At 47.8% G+C, this 18,271-nt stretch overlaps 1 protein-coding gene across 1 annotated transcript in view; it reads right to left on the bottom strand.

Moving 5' to 3' along the window:
• Positions 1–18,271, bottom strand: part of SCN1B (sodium voltage-gated channel beta subunit 1) — a 253,718-nt gene that overhangs the window by 214,717 nt on the left and 20,730 nt on the right. The window lies entirely within an intron of this gene.

Below are 18,271 nucleotides of genomic sequence, written 5' to 3'. Positions count from 1 at the left end.
TACATCAATCAATCAATCAGTATTTGTAAAGCGCAGCTACTCACCCATGAGGGACTCAAGGTGCTGGGGAGGGGTCTCATCCGAAGAGCCACGTCTTGAGGTTCTTCCTGAAGATGGTGAGCGACAGGCTTTGTCTGAGGTGTAGGGGGAGGTTGTTCCAGCTCCTTGCTGCAGTGTAGGTGAAAGATCATCCTCCGGCGGTTGTGAGGGACGGTGGCCAGGGCCATCAGGGCGGAGCGGAGGGATCTGGCGGGGGTGTGGAAAGAGACACAGTGGTTCAGATAGGCTGGTCCTGCATTGTGTACGGCCTTGTACGTGCGGGTGAGAAGCTTGAAGGTGACTCACTTCTCGACCGGTAGCCAGTGGAGGGTCCTCAGGTGTTGGGAGATGTGTTCTCGGCGAGGGAGATCCAGAATGAGTCTGGCGGCTGCGTTATGGATGATTTGACGTTTTTTTGATGTTCCTAGTTGAGGTGCCGGCATAGAGGGCGCTGCCATAGTCGAGCTTGCTCATGAACAAGGCATGGGTGCCTGTCCTGCGACAGTCTGCTGGAAATACATCTGAAGATGTTCCGGAATTTGCAGACTGTGTGCCAGCAGGAGAATGTAACAGCGTTTACCTGGCGAGTCATGGATAGGGAGGAGTCGAGGATGGTTCCTAAGTTGAGGGTGTGCTCGGTCAGTGCAGGGGGGGCTCTGAGGGATGTGGGCCACCATGAGTCGTCCCAAGCTGAAGTGGTGTTTCCGAAGCTAATGAGCTCCGTCTTATCGGAGTTGAGCTTGAGGCAGCTTTCTCTCATCCAGGTAGCGATGGCTTCCATTCCTGCATGAAATTTCCTTTTGGCCGTGTCCGCGTCTTCTGTGAGGGAAATGATGAGCTGTGTGTCATCGGCATATGACACGATATTCATACCGTGGCCTCTGGTGATGGCAGCATGAGGGGCCATGTATACGTTGAACAGTGTGGGACTCAATGAGGATCCTTGGAGGACTCCGCAGTTGACTCCTGAGGGTCTGGAGGTCTAGGGCGGGAGTCTGACCCTCTGCATCCTCCCAGAGAGGAAGGAGTGGATCCATTCCAGGGCTCTTCCACAGATTCCTATGGCATGGAGTCTGGTGAGCAGAGTGCTGTGGGAGACCATGTCGAAAGCTGATGAGAGGTCGAGGAGTATGATTGCTGCGGTGTGGCTACGGTCTAGGAGTAATCAGATGTCATTGGTGGCTGCCAGGAGTGCTGTCTCTGTGCTGTGATTGCTGCGGAAGCCAGACTGGGAGCTGTCCAGGGAGTTGTTGGCCTTGATGAAATTCTGTAGTTGTGCTTTGATTGCTTTCTCTAGTACTTTGGCAGGCTAGGGTAGCAGCGAGATGGGCCAGAAAATCTTTAGTTCTGATGGATTGGCTGAAGGTTTCTTCAAGAGAGGGCGTATTTCGGTGTGTTTCCAGTCCTCAGGGAAGGTGCCCGTGCTGATGGAGCAGTTGATTGTGTTACAATGCTCGGGGTGATGGAAGCGCTGGCTCCGATGTATATGTGGTGCAGGCAGGGCTCCGAGGGGACTCCGGAGTGGGTGCTGTTCATGTGTTGACTGTTTCCTCTGTGGTGAGCGTAGATGGTCTGGGTGGCTTCCGGGGGGAGGTGGTGGGGGGGTCGCAGGTTCCGGTGCCATGTGACAGAAACCTTTCGTAGATGTCCTGGATCTTGTGGTGGAAAAAGGAGGTGAGTTTGTCACAGAGGTCCTGTGACGGGGGATGCTGCTGGCTTTGGAGGGGAGATCTGTGAACTTGTTGATGACTGAAAAGAGTTCCTTTGAGTTGTGTGTGGAGGAGTTGATGTGCTCCGGGAGTGCGTCCTTCCTTGCGTTCTTGATTTTTCGTTGGTGGGCAGCGGTTGCAGCTCTGAATGAGGCGCGGTCTTTACTAGATTGACTTTTTTCTCTAACTGTCTGCAGATACGCTTTGATTCCTGGAGTTCGGTGGTGAACCAGCTGGCCTTCTTAGGTATGCGTTTTGCCAATGTCAGCCAGAGAGGGGCTAGAGTGTCGGTGCATTCGGTGACCCATGCGTTGAGGTTGCGTGCTGCTGTGTTTGCGTTGTCAGAGGGGGGAGGGAGGGATTTGCCGAGCGATGAGGTGAGTTGCTCATTGGTGATTTCATTCCATTTCCTGTAGGGGGTCCTGGCGGTGCGGGTCCAGCTGCTGGGTGCGGTGAGTGTGAAGTGTATGCAGCTGTCGTCAGTCCAGTCTGAGGTGGAGATGGTCTTGATGGTGATCCGGTTGCTTGACGTGAAGATGGGGTTGAGTGTGTGTCCTGTGATGTGTGTGGGTACGGAGACCAGCTGTCTGAGGGTGGCAAATTTGTCGAGTAGAGCGGTGGTGTTTGGGTCGGTGCGGTACTCGAGGTGGAAGTTCAGGTTGCCGAGGAGGAGGTAGTCGACTGATACCAGGGTCTGGGGGGTAGCGATGTCTACAACGTCGTCTATGAAAGCTGGGCGGAGTCTGGGTGGCCTGTACACCAGGGTGCCGTGGATGGAGGAGTTGTGGTTGGAATCTACCAGGAAATGAAGGTGTTCCATGGTGGTGCAGTGATCTTTTCGGACGGCCTTAACACATAGTGAGGACTTGTGTACGATGGCGAATCTCCACCTGAGCAGGAGGGCCGGTCTCTCCTTAGGATGCTGTAACCGTCAGCGATGGCGATGTCTGGACCCGAGGTGAGGTTGGTCCAGGTTTCGGTGAGGAAGGTGATGTCCGGTTGGGTGGTGTCAATCAGGTCCAAGAGTTCTGTGGTGTGTTTGTGGAGGGAGCGGATGTTCAGGAGCAGGCAGATGATGGAGTTGTGGAGGTTATTTGTATCTTTGTGTGTGCAGAGTATCTTTGGGTTGTTGAGGTTGGCGCTGAAGTTGCAGTTCCTGCAGGTGAAAGGTTCATGGGTGTCTTTGGGGGAGATGGTGCAGGAGTCATAACGGAGGCAGTCCAGGGGGTGGTTTAACAGAGGCAGAAAATGCAAGAGTGAAAGAGCGGCAGAGAGACGAAAAGAAAAGGAAAATACTTACTTGTGATGGCCACTCGACCACCGGGGATGAGGCGCAGGGACAAGCCTGTGGGTGGAGGAGGAACTCGAACTGAGAGTCAGGAGACTCTCAGTTCGTCCCAGGCAAGAGGTAGAGGCAGCATCAGCCAGAGGAAGTCAGTGCAATTGTCCTCTCACAGCGCTGCAGCTGCCATTAAGAAGGGGAGGGGCGCGGGGGAAGCAGTCAGCTAGGAGGCGGGAGGGTGGGAAAGATGCTTTGTTGGGGGGAAGGGGCAGAAGAAAAGGGGAGAAAGAAAAAAGCACCAGGGAAAAACGAAGGGTGATAGAAGAAAAAGGCAGAAAATGCAAGAGTGAAAGAGCGACAGGGAGAAAAAAAGAAAAGGAAAATTACTTGCGATGGCCACTAGACCACCAGGGATGAGGTGCAGGGACGAGCCTGCAGGTGGAGGAGGGCCTCGAACTGAGAGTCAGTAGACTCAGTTCATCCCAGGCGAGAGGCGGAGGCAGTAGCAGCAGCCAGAGGAGCTGGGGAGGGCAGCAGACGCTGACCAGGAGGTAGGTGTAGTTGCCCTCTCACAGTGCTGAGGCCGCCATTAAGAAGGGAAGGGGGGTGGGGGTACAGTCAGCTGGGAGGCGGGAGGGCGGGAGAGGTGCTTCGCGTGGGGGGTAGAGGAAGAGGGGAGAAAGGAAAAAGCACTAGGGAAAAACGAGGGGTGACAGAAGAAAAAGGCAGAAAATTCAAGAGTGAAAGAGCAACAGAGAGAAGAAAAGAAAAGGCAAATGATACAAGAAAAAGGCAGAAAATGCAAGTGTGAAAGAGTGACAGAGAGAAGAAAAGAAAAGGAAAATACTTACTTGTGATGGCCACTAGACCACCAGGGATGAGGCGCAGGGACGACCCTGCGGGTGGAGGAGGGCCTTGAACTGTGAGTCAGGAGACTGTCAGTTAGTTCCAGGAAAGAGGCAGAGGCAGCAGCAGCCAGAGGAGCTGGGGAGTGCAGCAGACGCTGACAAGGAGGTCAGTGCAGTTACATCAAAGATTTGTCTTTAATCCGTGGCACGAGGTAAGAGGTGGATGCAGGTAGAGGCTATGTGAAACTTCGGCTCATTTTTGCCTGGAGGTTCCATGAGGCCCTTGAGCTGAGCCAGACATCTGGCTCCATCCTTTTGTGGGGTGCCTAGCTGTGTTTAAGATAGCTGTTCTCAAAACGCTGAATAGCACGGCTCTCAAATTTTGCAACACAGCTGTGCATACCATTCACAATTTATATCTCAGAGGTATCTCGCATTGAGTCTCAATGCCTGATACTATCTCTGAGATGTAAATTGTGAATGGTATGCACAGCCTTGTTGCTACTAAATACAGAATAGCCTCCATTTCGTCTTCGGAACAAGCCAGGTATTGTGAATAACTGGATTACATCATAAAATGCGATTGACACAAGTATCAGCGGATGTGTTTGTCAGAAATTCTATCAGAGAGGAGGAAACCATAAAAAAGTCTAATGCCGCGCCTGCCACATATCTTTTCGGCTGTATGTTCTACAGACGGAGATCACAGATGGAGTTTGGAATCTCGGCACAAAGGTTATCGTCTGTAGAGTCTAACTAGTTTTAGGTATTACACCTAAATGCCACTTTGTGCGCTCATATGTATTTTACGATGGTGGACAGAGCGTTATAAAATATTATTAATAATAGCCATTAAACAACATTTACCATTCACCTCGTGCTACACAGTTCAGTATAATGAAAAACACCCTATAGATCATACATAATTGATATACTGCGTGTCAGGGTAAAGGGCTAAAAAGAACGTTACGTGGAAAACAAATATGAACTACGTTATTGAATGTGTGCCCTAATGTCATGGTCCCACCAAATCACTATTGACAAGCAGGTATCGAAAGTGAGACGACATGGATAAGCTTCCCTCAAACTTCCCAGAGAGTGGTGACAAAAACATACACTCGTATGGAGTGGCTGTTCATTATTTATTTTTAAATAGAACCTGTTGAGTGAGTAGTCAGTGGGAGGACACTCTCAGCAGCCAGTGTCAGTGACTGGAAAGGGTTCTTGGTCAAAGCTCCACATGATGGCAAAAGCAGAGCTGGAAGATCAGGAAGTGCCTGCAGACAACAATGTGCTGGCCAATGACAAGCATGTAAATTTGAGCGACAGTGGAATGGATGAATAGTAAGTTCAGGTAAGTATTGGGCAGGTTCCAAGCCATTTAAAGAATTTTCTTTAAACACAAAAGACTTTGCAAGCACAGCATGCAAGTGACCGCTGTGCATGCAAAACCTAAAAATGCTTGTTTGCCAATGTAGATCAGCATTGATAAAAAAAAGTGCTCCAGCCAACAGTATGGGGCTGAGCACTACCAAGGGCTCCAGTGACAGAGATTAGAATAGGGATGTAGACATGAAGGGCCAAGCATGAAAATATATGCACTGACATGCAGTGCAAATAAAATAAATCCTTGAATGTAAGCTGTGGAGGGATGCAAGTGATTTAAACAAAGGGATGGTAACAAAGCTATGCTCCAGAGGAGGGACAAACACAATAAAAGGTAGGAAAGCTACTGAGTATGAAGCAAGCAAATGAGACTGACAGGAAAGCCAACCAATTGTAAGGCTGATCAAGGTCCTCTGTAAGTTTTAGTATTGTCCACAATAGGTCATTGGCAGTAACCAGCTACTAACTGTCTGTAGGTGGCACCTAAAATGGTTATATACTGAGACTGTGAAAGCTAGAGCTAGTGATGAGCGTAACATTTGCACAAATTGAACCAAATCACAATATGTCCGACAAAGCTGCTCCATGATTTTCTGTTTATTTTTTGTTTTATATGTAAAGTAAAATTTGGTTTATAAAATTGGCAGATAGAGGAAAAACTTGAACTTTGCACATGAACACACAAAACTCCTAGGGGCATATAACCAACGCCCCTGCGGCACAATAACACCACCAGAGCCCACTTTTCTGATGCTCCAGATGTGCCAGGGGTCTAGCTTCAAGAGGGGAGGTGTTACACCCCCCCTAATAAATATATTGTTTTGATAAATAGTTGGGTACACATGCTTTCAGTCGGTATTGTGAGATGCCACTCAGATCTCACCAGGTATTTTCACACAGAGAAAACTGCACACACACTCAATCATTGTTTTCTCAAAAATATTAGTTATTTTACAAAATATTGAGTTTTCTCTTAGTACTTCTACCAATCCTCATTCCTCACCCTTTCCACTGCCCCATAGGCCCCTCACATGCACCCTGCTTATCATATAATGTACTTAAACATTATGTGTGAGCTTGCCTGTCTGAAAATCTAAGGCTCACACCTCTCCAATCTTTCTGACCGAGCTACGCCCCTGGGTACATATTTACAGGGCCTTGCAAAACTACCTTGCATGTCTTTTCATGCCCTTGTAAATACGGTCCCCTTTGCACGTATAACTCGGCGCGAAAGGGGCGTTTCATGGGTGTTGCTATTGGTGTTCCAATGCAACACCCATGCAATCTGATGCATTCCCATGCCTCGTTCCAGCTGTGCGTCGATCCAGTAGGCCGTGCGTCGAATTTCTGGTCACTACGCTGGCGCTGTGTCGATCTTCTCCTTGCAAAGTCGGCCTGCGTCGTTCCAGTTCGGCGTGCAGTGATTTTCTCACCACGATGCAGGCTGTGCGTCGTTTCTGGCAGGCTGTGCATCAGTTTTCGATACACAGGGATTTCTTCTTGCAGGAATGAAGTCTTTTTGGTCCTGAGACTTCAGGGAACAGGAGGCAAGCTCTGTCCAAGCCCTTGGAGAGCACTTCTCAGCACAGCCAGAGAGCAGCAACAGGCAGAAGGGCAACAACAAGGCAGCAGTCCTTCTCAGAAAAGCAGTCCAGGTGAGTCCTTTGGGCAGCCAGGCAGTTCTTCTTGGCAGGTTGCAGGTTCTGGTTCAGGTTCTTTTCTCCAGGAAGTGTCTGAAGAAGTAGAGTGTCTAACTCAGATGTGTCTAAGTGGTAGGGTAAGAGATCCTGCTTAAATACCCAAATGTGCCTTTGAAGTGGGGGAGACTTCAAAGAGTGGCTTAGAAGTGCACAAGGTCCCCTTTCAGTTCCTTCCTGTCTGCCAGGGTCCCAGTAGTGGGTGTGGCAGTCCTTTGTGTGAGGGCTGGCTACTGTCCTTTGACGTGTAAGTGTCAGGCCCTCCACCCTCCCAGCCCAGGAAGACCCATTCAACATGCAGATGTATGCAAGTGTGGCTGAGCATCCTGTGTTTGGGGTTGTCTGAGTTAATGTACAAGGGAGCTGTCACTAAACCTAGCCAGACGTGGATTGTAAGGCACAGAAGGATTTAAGTGCAGAGAAATGCTCACTTTCTAAAAGTGGCATTTCTAAAATAGTAATATTAAATCCAACTTCACCAGTCAGCAGGATTTTTTATTACCATTCTGGCCATTCTAAATATGACCTTGATACTCCCTTCAGATCAGGAACAACCACTCAAACAGCATATGAGGGTAGCCCTAATGTTTGCGTATGAAGGGAGCAGGCCACACAGCAGGGTAAAACGAATTAGGAGTTTTACGCTACCAGGACATGTAAACCACACAGGTACATGTCCTGCCTTTTGTCTACACAGCACTCTGCCCTATGGGTTACCTGTAGAAAAGGGGAGTTTCAGGCTTGGCAAGTACTTTTAAATGCCAAGTCGAACTGGCAGTGAAACTGCACACACTGGTCTTGCAAAGGCAGGCCTGAGTCATGGTTAAGGGGCTACTTAAGTGGATGGCACAACCAGTGCTGCAGGTCTACTAGTAGCATTTGATCTACAGGCCCTGGGCACATATAGTGCACTTTACTAGGGACTTATAAGTAAATGAAATAAGCCAATTGGGTATGATCCAATGTCAGCATGTTTTAAGGGAGAGAGCATATGCACTTTAGCACTGGTTAGCAGTGGTAAAGTGCGCAGAGTCTTAAAGCCAGCAAAAATGAGGTCAGAAAAAGAGAAGGAAGAAGGCAAAAAGTTTGGGGGGACCCTGCAGCAAGGCCATTTCCAACAGATCCTTACTAAATGCAGTTCCGTGAGGGGTGCCAATTGATGATGTCCTATGTTTTGTTTTTCACAGTACTTGGACCTACAGACTCCTTCTGTTTTTGGTGCACTGAAGATGATTTGCTTCTGGCACAACTCAAACAGAATTCTTCATGTGGACATTATTTTTCTATTGTTGGTTTTTACCTTTATGCATACTACTCTTGGGTCTCTTTAAATCATTATCCTTGTTTTTTTCTGTCATGAATCCTATTTGGCATCCGCTAGCTATCTATAAATATCTACATTCATTCCTTGCTATTAATACTTTTTCCATTCCCTCATTGCTATTCAGTATGCCAATTTCAGTTGGTTCCCCTCAGTAGTATTTGGTAAGTAATTGGGTTTTATTTTTTGTCTGGCATTGGCCAGAACCTTTGATTTTACTAAAATTAATGCATATAATATGTGTTCTTCCAGTGGCTTTCAGTCAGCCCTCTTCGTCCACTAGTGTGTCCACCACAGCATGGGGCAAAGAGTTATCCCAGTCAAACTTCACTGTGAGTGATGGCATTCTGCTCTTTCATAAGGTACACATCCACATATTGGTTCACCATATTACCAGGAATTACAATGACAATGCATACTTCTTGAGACCAAAATATATTTCTGCTTTTAGTCCATGTTTTTATTTGTTTCAAGATAGTGAGGGCCCCCGACAATAAAGTCTTCCAAATACTATGACAAAACAAGCTTTAGCCAATGCCAGACCTATTGGCTTTGCCAATGCTTGTTTCCTTTTCATCGCAGGAATCTTTTTAAAGTTATTCCATTTAAGAGTGAATCAGTTCCCCAGGCCACATACATACTTAACCTTTTGATCTTAGTTTAAAATGGCCCACTCTGTTTTCCTGAATACAGCTAACTGGTTTAATCGATGTTACTTTGCCTTACTTAGAGTTTGGCGGAAGGGATATTCCATCAAAACATAGCTGATATCACGTCCAGCAAATTGAAAAAGCCATAGGCTACAGCGCACTTGTAATAAGATGGACAGAACATCCATCACATTCGTAACCGTGCCCAGCCTACCAATCTCTACAGAAGACCTATGAATATTACATTGGATGGATTACATACAACCTGAATCTCAACAGCAATAGGAAACATTTTTCCCTCTTTCACAACCCTCACATGGAGACAGAGAGGCAGTGCCTCTCCCTAGCAAATGAGTGTCATGGACATCTCCAGGAGCCATTTTATTGACATTTTGCAAACTCTGTGGTTGCGGTGCCCTTCCAGACATGATGCACAACACCAAGGACTGTATTTACTAAGGATTACATCGTTTTTGCATGATGCTGCACATTTTACGCTCCATGCGCGGACTAGTTTTTGGTTAATGAATCTACACAACGCGTGATCTTACTCCACTCTGTGTAATATGAGAGCCTGGGCATCCCGCTGATAAATAAATGACTTTCCACTTTCCACAGGCCACAAATAATCACCAACGCTCTATCAAACAAGCATAATGAACCAAGTGGCCTATCACTCTCGCTCCTAGAAACGCTTTCAGGCTTTGTCAGGGGTTTGAAGTGCTATACAAATTCTACAATACAACACATGAATTAGTAAGATGTGGCATGCAAAGTACAGACGTTTATACCAGCATACATTTTAGTGATCATGTGCTACAAGTGCTTTACTTTTAATACAATACTGCGGCAACACTTTGTGCCACAAACGCTTTCTGTTATGCATTATTTGTATGATGCTGTAAGTACTGACCAAGTTGTAAAAATGCTTCATAAGCTATACAATACGGTGGGGCACAGACAGCGTGGCACAAGTGTTTTATATTTTATACAATTATACGGGGCACAGACCGTGTGCCTCAAGTGCTTTAAATAATAAAACAATATTGTGGGTGGTACAATAGCTGATTATTGTCCTTTATTTGGGAAAAATACTACTTTAGGATCCTCTAAAATCTTATTCTCCCTAAATTGTTGCCCTTGAGACAGTAAGGTTTTCACCAGCATCTTCACTAGAGAGGATAGTTCCTGTATCGGCCTAAAGTTTGTTGGATCATCGCTACCCAAATTAGTCTTCTCTGACATGATGTTACCAGTTCCTGTTGTTCAGAGTCTTCTAATGCTCATGCGAAGTATGCATTAACCAAGTGCATAAACGTGTCTGTAACTATTTAAATGATGTGTTTCACTAACTTAGAAAGACATGTCTCTCTGTGAGATCCTACATGTCTTACACACCTCACTAAAAAATGTTAAGAGGCTGTTAGGAATTGTGTAATCACAGATGTTTTCATTTCTGACAGTTTTAGAAGAACCAGAATCAAATGTGCACCCCTATCATGTTTAGGATATCTGGTCTGAGTTCATCATTCCTTCGATGACGTAATTGGCTGTATTACTGCAACGAGGTATCAAGTGTTAGATATACAAAAGACGCTCTTTGTCATTCCTTTCACACAGCCAAGGTAAACTGGACTATTTCAGGAGTCTACTAGTGGACCATCCCTAGTATTCGTTCATTAAACTTCGCTCATAGAACATTACGCAATCTCCCTAGGCACACTCCTACCTCAGGCTCTTGAGAGAACCTAGGGTCCTCTGCAAGCCGCCAGCAATAGTGATTGAAGCTGTACGTGCCATATCCCTCCACTCATTCTCTGACTCATCAGTCTGTTCAGTTCCCACCCACAGCTTAAGATCTTCTAATGAGGACTGTCTAGTTTCTCACTAAGGGGCAGATTTACAAGAAAGTGGAGCATCAGCTGTGATGTGCCACTTTTCTGCCCCCTCCCCCCAACAACACCATATGTGCACCGTATTTATAATACAGTGCACCATGGAGCATGTTAGGACAGTAACATCATAATTTATGATGCTTTTGTGGTACTTTGCAAGACAGATTAAATTGTGGAGCTAATCCTGCAAAGTAAAGGGATGCCCATTGAAAGTAACGGGCACATCATTTTAATGCCTGCTCTAAGCAGGCATTGAAAATGATGCAAAAAATGGCGCAGTGAAATGTTGTAAATTTCACTGCACCATTTTTATGGGCCTCCCTGCGGGGGAACGCCTCCCTTAGACACATTCTGAGTGGTGCAGTCATAATGTGGCGCAAGGAGGTGCAGAGTGGTGTAATGCAAGCACTGCACCACTTTGTAAATATGGCGAAGGAGAATGGCCTCCTTAACGCTACATTAGCATAAAAAAATAATGCTAGTGTGGTACTAAGAGGCACTAGGGCCTTGTAAATCTGGCCCAAGCACCCTGTGCTACATCGAGGTTCTGGTCCTTTCACCTCTGGGACCTCAGCGCTGAAATACACCTCTAGCAGTCACCCAAGCAAGCCCCTTCCTCCAGGGCTCTAAAGCAGCCCTCATCAATCACCTCCTACTACTAGACGTCAAAAGTAATTACGCCAAACATAGCACTCAGATGCTGCAAAGATGTATGTTTATGCTTGTCTATCTAATTAGGTTTAGTTGTGTGTGTATTAAGGTGATTATTTTCGCTTTTACCATTAACACAACAGCGCCTAAGACCCACACCGCAATTGTTCAGTGTCGGTGGATGTGAACCACCCCAGCTACACATACCTCTTGTACAAAATGTCTATTTGAAAAGTTATGGTTACTAAATAAATAAATACAGAAACATGTATAGGGAGGCAGCAGTTGGCAAAGCAGAGGCTGACAAATGTTAAAGTTCCTGGATGACCAAAAAGATGCCTTTTGCGCCTGTTGTGTATCACACCAGGGTTCATCATTTAAAAGCAAGCTTGCAGCACACAGGAACTCATCTACTATGCACAAAGATGCATCTGTGTATCACACTGAGGTAAATGAGTGGTCAACGGGTTGGTCCAATGCTTACCACGCCAGTGGCTAATACCATCTACAAACAAGTGCAAAATATCAGGGTACAGGAGGAAACTAGAAGTGAATCTGTGGTCGATAACACTGCACTCCATGCATCCTGCAAGTGACTCGGCAGCATAAAATACCGAGGTCAGTCAAACATTTGCACGCAGACCCACGTCGTAGGATACAGAAGCTACAATCACCAGGAACACCCTCTGCTTGTGATGCCAGAGTCAGCTGTGCCTTTATAAGCAAACCCGCTGTGTATCCATACTGAAGACAAACAGCAGACCAACTAGAGAGTCAGTGCATCCTCACAGCAAGCACACTGCCACAGATCATACCAGAAGTAAACCGTAGGTCCCATGAATTGACAATGTCAGCCAACCCCAAGCAAACCAGAATGGACGGCGATGATGCCCACAGTAAATATGACTCCACTGTGTGCAGCTCTGGTTTCGGACTCACAGCCCCGCCCCCACCCGGGGGAGGGGAGGTTTGGAGGAGAGACACTCATGTCGTGCTTCAGCAATACATAACCCACGCATCTGGACCTGCAGAAGATGTAATGCCCCGCATGAAGTGCTGCAGTCTCAGGACCACGAAGAGCCTGAAAGCCGGTTTTCTGCACCCGCAGCATCTCTCGTCCTCGCGCGCTGCAGGCGGCTCTGCGGCATCTTCAGGGGACGTGCGGTTCGCCATCTCCTCGCCAGGGGAGGCAGATACGAAGGCGGGGGCTCTAAGCGGCCCAGTAATTCCCGTGTCCTCGGGGACCTGACAGTACAGAAACATTACCCCTCTCCAGGAAGGCGAGAGTTTAATTATAACTCTCGCCGCAGTTTTCCTTCCCCTGCAAAATCAATTAGACGGGCGGTGCAGGCCTTGGGAGCTTAGCTGCAGAAGACCCACTGCCCACCACCCCCCTGGTGCTGCGCACCCCACTGTCCCCCACCTCCCTACTACATTTGTACGAGCTGCAGGTAAACAAACATCCCTGCCGTAAGAGTAACACGCTGCCCCGTCCTCCCTGTGTGGCCACCCTCAGCAAGGTTCCCTAGCCTGAGATCTCTTGAGTGAGTCCCCTTGGGGGGGGCGGGGGGGGGGGGTCAAACACTGGGACCGGTGGATACACGTGCTCCGCTATGCGCCTTGAGCAATACCCAGTGCCAGTAAGTCTGAATCGGACGTCATGCACGAAGTAAGGGCCGCGCGTTGCCTTCCAGGGATTGTGAACGCTTTATCAGGCATCCCGTATCAGTGACTTTTTCTAGGAATAGCTGTAAAGGTGAATGCCGAAACAGAATTCCTGTTCTATGGACTATTCAATTACATACACGCCATGCATGTGGCATGGAACATGCCATCAGAATTGTTCTGCAAGTTATAACTCTAAAGACTCCTTCTTTGCAAAAATCAGAAACACGGCTGATCGCGGGCACTCATCGTCACGGTAACATTCCTCCCACTTTAAATCGCCTCCACTGGCCGTCAATCAAGAGAGGGTGTTTTTTAAACTTTTAGCAATTGCTACTCGCCTGTTTGCCTATTCATGGGTACGGCCTACTTTGGGCTCTCTAAATCCAGCCGCGTCACCCTCAGCGCACCCTACGATCATCAACCTCTCAGTTTCTGCTCCATATCCCCCAAAACATAAAGGGTTCAGTGACAGCTCGGAAGAAGCTGCGAGGGAAACAGAAGAACTACCTGTTCGCCTTCACGTGCCTCTTGATTGCTTGCATTTTGCAGGACACTGAAGCCCCGTCCATTTATGAAAGTGAAATATTAAAGTGATATAGTTTTATCTGTCTGCCCCGTCTGTTATGTTCCCACGGGCGCTCCACACAATATCATTAACATAACACATCTCGCTCCCTGAGTGCATCTCATCAGAATCTCCAGGTTAGCGAATGTCCCATCAGTTTCACTCTAGCAGATACTATTCCACGCCAGTGAATATCCCAGGAGAGCTCCTATGCAAGCAAATGGCCAATCAGCATATTCAGTCAGTGAAAAAGCCACCACTAGTCCTCTACCAGCAGGATAGGACACCATGGTTTATTTAGCCTAATATCTACATCTCTACAGACAGGCCTGGGGAGGTAGTCTTTGTGGGCAGGCATGCGCTAGGGTTTCTGTGTGGTGCACTCCCTTTTGACTGATTTCACTTTGGTCGAAAGCAGAATCCACCATAATATATGGAAGCGCATGGGGTGGGAATGTGCAGTATTCCGACTTAACCAGCAGGATTAGGGCTCTCCTGCTTCTTGTGGTGTCTGTGTGAAAGGGACAGGCCTGCATGATCCCATGCTGTAAGGAAAAAGGATTGGACGCCATGTTGTGGATTCAGTGGCGTAGCGTGGGTTGTCAGCACCCGGGGCAAGGCAAGTAATTTGCGCCCCCTAACCCGTGGATTTTAGCAATCGCGAGCGCGCCCCCCCCCCAGATGTTGCGCCCGGTGCGGCCGGCCCCCCCTGCACCCACCACGCTACGCCACTGTGTGGATTGAAGTGAGCAGGCAGGGCAATTAGTAGGTTGTGTCTCAGTTACCTGCTGGTGTACACCAACAACAGTGGAGAAGCAAGGGAGTACTTTGCTGTTTGTGCAACACACTGCAGACACCGCATGGTAGCCTGACGCTGTTCCATCACCTTCCTGTCTCTGCAGGAGCACTGCTGTCCCAGTGTAGAGGCTTTGAAATGACCCACATCCCGTTGCATTTAGGAGATCTGATAGCTACTAAGACATGTGACTTGACCAGCTGTTGGCTGAAATGGACAGTACCACTGGAATCCCGCTGGCGCCACCACTGCGTGGCAGCTGTCGTCACCAGCATTACCGCCCACAACACATATGCACTCAGTACCCGGGTACCCTGCCACCGCCCTCCCAAATGCAGGCCAACACGCAGCCTCAGAGCCAAGTGAAAGTCTCCACACATCACCCACATCTAGAGATGAAAACGAGGACCTCAAATGGTCTATACACTGACCAGCTCTGTCTGTGTCTGATCCTCAGGGGGCCATCAGAGCTGGATGCTGATGCTCCAGAAGTCTGAGGTCACAGGTTGGAATCCCAATCATCTTGATCCAGTCTTTCAGCCTTCTGAGACTGGTAAATTAGTATGACTGAGTTGGGTTACAGTAACACCTGTTGTTTACAGTGTCAGGAGACTGATATAGGAAGCAATATATATAAAGAGCTCATGAAATCCGATATATCCATACATGTATTAAGGCTTAGTAACACGAGAAGTGATAACCTACCAATGTGCTACTTTCTTATTTATGCATCGTGATAATGTTGGCAAAACGTAAAACATGAATCGCCCATAAACGTTCTGTTAATTTTAGAGGGAGAGAGCAGGATGGGGTTAGAAAGCTGGTATGGTGAAGAAGTTACCTTTCTTATTCACACTGACTGTATCACCCTGCCTAATTCATTGCTATGTTTAGTGGTTAACCTTATTTGCTCACTCGTTGCACATGTCCGCACACTAGTCACCATACTCCATTCACTGCGCAGTGCCTCATTCACAGGTCACCGATTGTCATTCAACCCTCGCCCATCTTCTTTCCCTGGTCACCATGTCTCACTGGGTCATCATGTCTCTTCAGGCCACGCTATATCACTCATCTGAAGAAGCTTGCCAGTAGTTCCTGGCACTCCTACCACCAGTCTTCAGGCAGCAGTCACTTCACTTCATCGGGCCCCTGAACTCCAAGTCCCTCCTTTCATGTGCCAGTCACTGCACCCCAAAGGTCTACCCATGACATTCGTGTACTCCACATGTCTCCCTTCAGTCGGGGGTCACTGCACTTCAGTGTCTCCCTAGTATCTTCCAGCACTTCAATTGCCGCTCTTCAGTCACCAGTCCCTGTGCCTCTAAGTGTCACCAGGCCCTCTACTCTAAGCCCCTTCAGTAACGAGTCACTGCGCCTAACTGTCACAAGAGAGGCGCCCTCTACTCTACACTCCTCCATGCACTGCACCTCAGTGTCACACAAGAGATCTCCTTCTGTTTAGTTATGGCACCTCAGTGTCACATCACCAGCTCCCCGTACTCCAATCATCGCCTTTTAGACAGCAGTCACTTTGCCTCACCATCTCCCTAGCAGTTCCCTTCTGTAATCACTCATTGTACCTCAGTGCCACTGCAAATCTGCTTCTGTTCCATGCACCGCCTTCTGTTTGTAGTCAATGCACCTCAGTGTCACATCACCGGCTCCCAGTACTCAAAGCATGTCCTTTCAGGCAGCATTCACTGCGCCTCACTGTCTCCCCAGCAACTCTTAGGGCCAGATTTACAAGGCCCTAGCGCCTCCTTACGCCACCTTAGCTTCATTTTTTTTTTTTTACGTTAATGTGGCTCAAGGAGGCAATGTTTTGCTGAGCCATATTTACAAAGTGGTGCAATGCATGCATTGTTCCACTTTGCGACCCCTTGCACCACATTATGCCTGTGTCAGGCATAATGTATGCAAGGATAGCATTCCGGCATTAAGAGGCCCACAAAAATGGCGCAGTTAAATTTACAAGATTTCACTGCGCCATATTTGGCATAATTTTTAACGCCTACTCAAAGCAGGCTTTAAATTTACTGACCCATTTTAATCAATGGGCCTCCTTGCACTTTGCTACACCAGGATCAACATTTTTGAAGCTAGTGCAACAAAGTGCCACAATAGCGTAAAAAATGTTAACGCTGTTGGCCTAGTGTGCGCCATGGTGAACTGTATTGTGAATACGGCGCACACATGGTGTCGTTAGGCGGGGCAGGGACGACACAAGAAAAATGGCGCATCAGCACTGATGTGCCAGTTTCTTCTAAATATTTCCCTTCGTTTCTACCTTCGGCCACCTCAGTCATTGCACCTCAGTATCACAGAAGGAGCTCCTTCTACTCCAAGCACTTGTTTCTTTTTTCAGTCATTGCACCTCAATGTCACACCACCGGCTTACCTGCATTCCAGGCATCTCCCTTCAGGCAGAAGTCACTGTCTCTGTGTCAGTCCAGAGGCTTCCTGTAATCCAAGCATCCCCCTTTTATCAGCAGTCACTGTGCCTCAGTGTCAACCTAGCAGTTTCCTCTACTCCAAGCATCGCCCTTCTATCAGCATTCACGGTGCCACAGTGCTTCCACAGAAGCTACCTGTACTTCAAGTATCTCCCTTCAACCACCAGTCACTGTGCCTCGGTGTCAGGGCTGGCTTTAGTGCTGGTGGTGCCCGCCGCAACAATCTTTTTCGGTGCCCCCCCCATGACCTCTTCCTCAGATCCCCTCACCACCACCACCCAGCAAAAGTGCCCCTCATCTCTCCATAGCCCCTCTCTCACATACATTGCATTTGCTTTAAAGCACTGGTAAAGGCTGGTTTTACGAATCCAATCAGCTTTCCACATAAAATACGGGTCTGTTCTTTGCAGCAGACACATTAACCCTCTGCGTTACTTTATTATGAGTCAAAACTGCTACTAGACAAAACTCTAATCTCTTTCTCTCTGTTAGTGGAGCATTAGTCAAAGAGTTATCTTGACATTTTTATTGCTGCATGAAACCTGGAGCACAAGGAGCTCGCAGCAGGTGCTTTTAAATTGTAAGTTATTGCTCAACACAGCTTCCCGCCTGAGATTAGCGCCCCCCTTCAGGTCAGTGCCCAGTGCAGTGCCCAGTGAAGTCGCACCTGCCCCACCGTCCTAAAGCCAGCCCTGCTCAGTGCCTCCCCCGTGGCTCGCTCTGCTCCAAGCACCACCCTTCTGTCAGCAGTCACTGTACCTCAGAGTAACCCCAGCTGATCAGCAGTCATTGCCTCAGTGTAAGGGCACTGTCTCTCTGCACTCCTCATTTACAAGGCCTTTGCACCACCATTGAGTCATTGTTTTTTTGGATGCAGCGGTGGCTCTAAGCAGTGCTTTACATTGCTCCCCAGATTTACAATTTGACGCATTAGGCTCAATGTGTCAGTTTGTAAACCCTTCTGTCACATTATACCTGCGCCACGTATAAAATATGAAAGGTATCATTCCCAGGCATTCCGTGACTTCACTGCATCAAAGTTTTAATGGCTTCTCAGAGCAGATGTTAAACTGACGCAGCGCTTTTGTCAATGGGAGCTTTCCTTGCATTGCTGGAGCAGCGTCATTTTTTGACGCTATTTCAGCAATGTGTCAGTTTAGCACCACAGATGCGTCAGAATTTCTGACTCATCAGTGAAAACATACACCATGGAGCCTTGTGTAGTAAATACAGAGCATCCATGGCATCATTAGGGAATCGTTGGGCAGTGCAAGAAATGTGGTGCATCGCCCGATGTTTCAGTTTCTT

Source organism: Pleurodeles waltl, chromosome 7 (assembly GCF_031143425.1).
Source record: "Pleurodeles waltl isolate 20211129_DDA chromosome 7, aPleWal1.hap1.20221129, whole genome shotgun sequence".
Taxonomy (NCBI): domain Eukaryota; kingdom Metazoa; phylum Chordata; class Amphibia; order Caudata; family Salamandridae; genus Pleurodeles; species Pleurodeles waltl.
This window is presented reverse-complemented; position numbering and strand designations above follow the sequence as displayed.